Raw genomic sequence first — 7,206 nt, forward strand, 5'->3', positions numbered from 1 at the left:
CGGGGCCCGCCCGCTGTCGCTGCCGAAGGAACGAGCGCCTTGGGCCTCGCTGTGCCTTCCGTTCCCCGTTCCGGCCGCCGCAGCACTAAGAGCGCACGGGTACAGGGATGCACTGACCGGGCGCTGCCCGCAGGATGGCTGCGAGAGCGGCTCTGGCAGCCGAGTGTCCCACAGGAGGACAGGACAGGAGGGCAGGACAGACAGCGCTCCCCAATGGCACAGACCCCAATCGAGGCCGGGCTCCAGCCCGGCACACGGCAGCGGCACCCACATTCAGTGATCTGTGCTCCCCTGATCTGAGCGGAACCTGCATCATGTCACCGGTGTCACGGTGCCACAACACAGAGCATCGCTTTAACTCCCTCCTCAGCACGCTTTGCTTTTTTTCTTTTTTTTTTTTTTTCCCTTCGACCCATATTGCTGCTTTTTTCCTGTCTGGCAGGTTGGAGCTTGTTTCTTGTGTTTTTGAAGTTCCACTTTTGTTGCTATGCAGGCTCCCCTGCCTGCATCTCTCATTGTACCAAGCTGAGAAAGTGGAAAACCGCTTCTGCCTAAGGTATCTCACAGGGCATTTCAGTGTCTGTGCAGCCAGGCAAATTCTGTTTGATGGTTACCTTAAAACAAAGCTAGTGAAAATTTCCTGAAAACACAGAGGAAGCATTAGGGGCCCTGTTTGCAACACAGGATCAGTCTGACAGAGACTATAATACAGGGGACAAGGAAAAGGAAATTGAGTAGGAAGCTGGATGGGGGCGGAGGGAAGAATATTTTCAGCCACACGGAAGCAGCCCAAGCAAGAAGAACTTCACAGACCTTGAAAATAACTGATTTTAAAGGGAGATTATGTGATGGATGTGGCTTTACAAGCATCTATTTTTCTAAAGGCTGTTAATCAGATAATGATGACTTTAGAATAAGATTGGTCAAATGGCAAATCTAGTCCTCATTTGGACACTTTCCTTTGACTTCACCAACATCCCAAACATATAATAAGCTCTCACACTTACCCTCCTAGGCCTTTTGAGGAGCAGCTGCAGTACAGCCAGAGATGCTCTCCTGTGCCTGTCATGCACATCTCTATTTTATCTCTATTTTATCCTCTGTCTTTAAAACAAAAACCCACTAGCTTCTCAACCCTGAAATTCCTGCAAAATCACTAGTACAGTTATCAGTACTTCTAGACGTGCAATGATTCTAGAACAAAATGTGACATTGGAACATTTGGATGTTCTGTGCCTCCTCATCTGCATCACAGTAGGGCAAGACAAGGTTGACTGAAAGTGAAAGTGCTGACAAGAGGCACAGAACAGCTTTCATGCAGATAATGGTTAAACAGATAGGACATACAGAAATGAGAGAGATTAGAGCAGATGTGATAAAGACCTACAAACCACAGTTGACAGAAGCAAATATGGAATGATTTTTCACTGTGTTCAACTACAGCAAAAAAATGCTGCATCAGATTAAATCACATGGTGGCAGATTCAGAACAAAGAACAAGGAGCTAATTCTTCATATCATATGCAACTTTTGTATTATACACAGCAGATACACAGTATCTGTCACAAGGTGCTGCTCCTAAGAAACATTCTCAGACACAACTTCTTGACTGTTGGGGCAATATTTTGGGAAACACCACAAGCAGCTATTTCTAAGCATCTACTTCTCACCATCACTAGATATTTGGTGTTAGGTGAGATCAATTCTTGCAGCCATCATGTTACTTTCCATATTAAAAAAGGAAAAAATGTAGCATTTTATTTGAGGACTACATACAAGTGTTAGCTCAGGATTTCTGAAGCTATGAACAGTTACTTCAGTCACACGAATGTAGACTCACTTCTGCAAATCATCTTCCATGTGATGTTCAGAGGACATAGCTCTGAGCACAACCTGACAATGTTGGGCACTTTATCCTCACATTTCAACCACATTAAAATACCACTACATAGAAATTGTAAAAAATGGTCAAGAATCTCCATGAGAACATTGCAGCTGCTGTGTAATCATTTAAACCCAAGCAGCCTTGATTTCAAATAGCATCTGTGTATGTTTGTTTATGAAGGTGTATGTTAACACCATTTCGAAAATCAGCTTCACTTAAATCATTTAGACAAAATACCTTCAGGGCATGTTCTCAAAAACAATCTAATCCTGTAACATGCTTCATGGCATGAACAGCACTTCACACAGGACAAGAGTGTACTGGTTTGGAGATTGAAATAATGAACTTGAGTTTATACACAAAAAAATATGCCAAGAAAGGGATCCTGTCATTTCTCCATTAATCAGGCCAGTGCATTTCAGCTTGACTAAACATTCTTAGGCAACACAAGAAAAAATAATTCTAAAAGGAATATGATTTTCAATAGGCAGGACCTTCGTGTCAGTAAGTTTCAGAGCATCTTGTATCTACAAGATAGACTTCAATGACATGGAAAGTAGGATTCATTAGACCCCATGGACATTTGTTTACTCCACCAGAAAAGTGTAAATATAGTTTTAGGAATGAAATTTGGACCCAAAGTTCATTGATGAATGGCACTGAACTTTATAATATTATCTGATGGAATAACAAATGCAAACAACTCTCAGAGAGTTGAATGTCTGTAGAATGCTATGTGCATTTATAAACAATGAATTATGATTACAGTTCAGCCATGGTATTGAATCCCCTTTGAACTGTGTATCAAACACTTGGAGTCCCTTCTGAAAGATCTTACAAACTTAGTGTGATTTATACTTCATTTCTACATGAATTTAGATTGCACAGTGGCTGCCCATCAATAGTCACTGCATTGTGCATGTGCACAGGGGCCCAGGCAGAGCCAAACATCAGCTCATAAACCTGTGGCTGAAAGACTCCCTAGAGAACTCCAGTTGTACAGCAGGAGAAACAAAGGTTGCAGTGATTCCACTAAGTGTGGAACCAGAGAGCCCATGCTTTCCTTAAATTATAGTTAGACTACAAGTCTACACTAACACTATAAAAATTGTGAATCTGAATTGTAAGGTACTTTCAAAAAAACCAACGAGTATTTCAGATAAAATGATGGTAGTAACTAGATTGCAGAGCAGGCCAGTGCATCAGTTTTGCCATTTCTGGAACACATTTTTTGTGGGTCTAGTTCAGTGGAGGAGGTGTAGGAGGGTTTTAAAATCTATTTAGGCCAACAAAGAATTTACTTACCTGTCAAGGAGAAGTAAGGAAAGTATTTGGTAAGTCTGGAAAGCCCAGCTCAAAGGGGCCTAGCACTGCTGACCTGGTTGAGGTCTGAAGTTCACTGACAGAGCTGTTCTGTGGTCATGGTGTTCACACCTACGCCTTTAGTTCATTCCCTCACAGATTCAAAACTTAACACAGAAGTAACTCTTGCTAAAACATCTGTCAGCACAGCAAAACCCTTTGAGATGTGCTCAGGTTCAAACCTTACAAAAGTCTTAAATTAAGTAGAAATATTGCAGACACATTTCAAGGAAAAAAACCCCAGTAGTTTGCAGTTTATGGAATATCTCTCATATAATCTATGCACCCTTCCTTTCATTTAAATTGAAAGAAGGTAGATTTAGATTAAATATTGGGAAAAAACCTTGTTACTGTGAGAGTGGTGAGACCCTGGCACAGGTTCCCAGAGAAGTGGTGGATGCCCCACCCCTTGAAGTGTCCAAGGCCAGGCTGGATGGGGCTCCCACCACCCTGGCCTAGTGGAAGGTGCTCCTGAGCATTGCAGGGGGTTGGAATGAGATGAGCTTTAAGGTCCCTTCCAAATCAAACCATTCTGTATTCCATGTATGTGGTTTTACAACAAACAAACCAACCAATAAACAGAGGCTACTGCTTAGGAGAGGCACTATTCACTGCTAGGAATATTAAAGCAAAGCTACAATTCCTCCTATTCTGAAATGAGCAGTGAAAGTCAGCCAGGCTAATGCTGCACATACTGAGTATTTCTAAAGCCTCTCTCCAACATGCTCCAATCTTTAGGAAGCTTTCCTTTCAAGAAACAAAGACAAACCAACAACCACCACCACTGAAACCACATTCAAACAATCCAAAGAATTTTTGAAGCAGTCTTTTTAATCAAACTTGAAGAATTTGAATCTTCTCAGAAGATGGAATGCAGAACCACTGGCAGTGTTGAGTGAGAAGCCAGAAATCACATAAACTGCTAAAAAAAAGAGCATTTATCAGGCAGTTACCCAGCTGTTCAAGAAACTGCAATTTCCTCATTGCAAATACAGATTGTTCACATGGTAACGAGTTCAAATTTACTAGGTAATAAATATTAGGAAGACACTGCTTGATTAAACACTTTGGTGCTGAGAAATTCCAATAAAAATATTAGATAGTTAGTGATTATCATTAAAAATGTGCTCTCAAAAACCATACCTGTAATTTTTCCAGATAGAATTCTAATCATGGAAATATCAGTGCAGAAAAATGAAACACATCTCTGTGGAACATGTGACATCACAAAACTGAACCCCAAATTCCTATTCTGTCTTGATTCTCCGTTTGAAGACCTTTCACAAGTTCATTATTTGTGCCACGTGAGGAGTACCATGAGAAGGAGGAAATTAAGTTTCCTCACTATTATCATGGGTTGTGCTTTGGGATTTGCAGCCAAGATGCCCTGAACTATTCCCCAACTTTTCAGCCAGTAGCAGCAGTCTCCCTTGTCTCCCACTATGAATGATGGCTATTTCAAAACACCACCCCTAGCCTGAAGTACACTCATGTCAAAGTGATGGTGAGCCATGGTTCTCACACCAACCATCGCAAATGGTTTGCTGTATAAACACACATCCAGTTCAGGCTGCAGGCTTTCCAACTCACACAGCGCTTCTTCATACAAATGTCACTGGTAGAACAATTCTGCACTGGAAGAGAAACAGATCAAACAACCTGCCAAGTTGTTTTGATTTGTTTTTATTTTGTTAAATTCATGTAACTTTTGATTACCACAGGAAATATTGTACAGTTAAAGGATGCCTTGTAACAATCACTTTCATACTGAGGCAGAAGCACTCCTTTCACGAGCTACTCTAGGGATAAATAACAGCCCATTTTGAAATCTGCCTCAGATTCATATACAAAAATCGTTTTGGTGACTGGCCTGCAGCTCAGTGCTAAGGCTGGCTGGCCTGGAGACACTGGGAAGGGTTCACACTTCTCCACCCCACACCCACACCCAGCACTTGGAGCTCCCCGAGGAGGGAATCACAGGGTGTGGTGAGTTGGCCAAAATGATCCTCCACGAGTCACACTTACAAACAAAGCAGTTGGTTGAGTTTGTCTGAGTACACTTCCCTGGGGACAGCAGAAAGGAGGAGGATAGGGCTGTTTTATCCACTTGGACTTTAAACAGCTGCTCAAATTCTGTAGAGGGTGCATTGATCACCCTAAGTGGAGAGTCCTTTCCTGAATTTTTCATTGAAAGGCATTCTAGGGAGAGGAAATTACTGGAAACACTTGTATGATGTTCAAATGAGATTAAATGAAATTAAAATACTTTTGTTTAAGTTACAGGCACTGGGGGAGCAGGAATTTCTCTCTAGAGCACCTATGCTGACTGGAAAATTAAGTAACAAATTTCATTATGAAAAATCATTATCCCTAATACACAATGTTCAGCAAGACATCACAGTAGTGGCCTATTTTATGTTTTGATTAAATTTTATTACAAAAACATTTATATTACATGAGTAACTCTGTAAAATTAGTCCTCAGAGTGGATAGTATTTTGTAATTTTCTGCTTATGTATTCATGTATGTTTTGCTTATATATGTATGTATGCCCAGATAAGAGCAAGAAGAAAATTCTGTTCTTCTATTCAGAAGCAACAGGAATTTCCCCTCTCTGTAACTGATCTCACAATACTGTCCAAATGCCACTTGGTTTGACCTTCCAACCATCCCCTCCAAGTGCAATATGCAAAGCAAAGTTTGGGGTTTCTAGGGTTTATTAGGCAAATCACATAACTGGGGGATGAAAAAAAATCAAAATCCAAACCAAAGTCTACAAAAAATCTCAAACAAAAATAAGTAAACAAAAACCCTAAAAAACCAACCAAACAAACAACAAAAGAAGAGCTTGCAGCTACAAAAGTCCTTTTCAGGTCAGAAATAAAACTAGCAAAAAAGGACATGACCTAGGTCTTTTGAGTTGTCTTTTCCCATTTACCTCTTTACCTAACCATATAAACTTCAATCCTTATTATACATTTCTTAGTGTTCAGCTTGACACAGCTTACTGTGCTGCACTCAAGGCCCCAAGGGCTGACACAGAATAGGATTTAACAGTATGGCTGAGGGGGGGAATTAGCAATTTGCCACTTGTACAAGTATAAACCTCACTCTACCCAAATTCCTCTTCCATTGGCACTGTAACCTCTCCCTGCCACCTTATTGCAACTCTAACATTCATCTCCTCACACAGGTAAGTCAGCAGTCCAAAAACCCAAAACCACTTTCTGCTATTTTTGTGAGCTGAACAAGTTACTGTGGCATGAGAAAAGCACCAGAACTCACTTCAGATGCTCTCAAAGCTCTGAGGTACAAATAAGGACAGGACAGGGAAAAGGCTGGTTTTTCTCCTCCTAGTAGCTCTAAACTGTTAGCTCAGCTTGTTTCATGAAGTCATACCCAAAGAATATTGTCATAATTTCATTCTTTGGATGAGAGATTTGGATCAGGAGCCTTATTTATTTATTTTTAAAAACAAACCCACCTATTAATTTCCATAACAACTGTACACTATTACTCATCTAGTTGGTCATTTTTGCCAATTTGACTATCTTAAAATTAGAACATTGTACCTCCTGAATAAACATTTAGAACACAAATCTTGAGACTGATTTAATGTTCTCCTTAATTCTCCTGAATTAAGGTTGGAAAAGACCTTTAAGATCATCACATTCAGCTGTTAACCCAGCACAGCCCACACCACAATACATTAATTGCAAAAGGTATTCAGAAAAATTAAATTTTGCCAATTAAGATCACCAAGCAACTCTAGAAGTTTAGAGGTAACAGGCCTTATGAAAGTCTAACCACTTTAGGAAATTAAATCAGCAGCATGAAAATTACAATTCATGTACTCTTTCCCAGACCACAGCCAAGGATGTGCCAGCAGTGTTTCCAGATCCAAAGGTAAGCAAATAAAAATTGTTTGACACAGATTACAAGACACCCATGGGAAAGAG

The 7,206-nt window shown here is 40.6% G+C and overlaps 1 protein-coding gene across 1 annotated transcript in view; it reads right to left on the bottom strand.

Moving 5' to 3' along the window:
- The window catches only part of ARHGEF3 (Rho guanine nucleotide exchange factor 3), a 95,896-nt gene that overhangs the window by 24,463 nt on the left and 64,227 nt on the right, over window positions 1-7,206 (bottom strand). The window lies entirely within an intron of this gene.

Source organism: Geospiza fortis, unplaced genomic scaffold (assembly GCF_000277835.1).
Source record: "Geospiza fortis unplaced genomic scaffold, GeoFor_1.0 scaffold78, whole genome shotgun sequence".
NCBI classification, from domain to species: Eukaryota; Metazoa; Chordata; class Aves; order Passeriformes; family Thraupidae; genus Geospiza; species Geospiza fortis.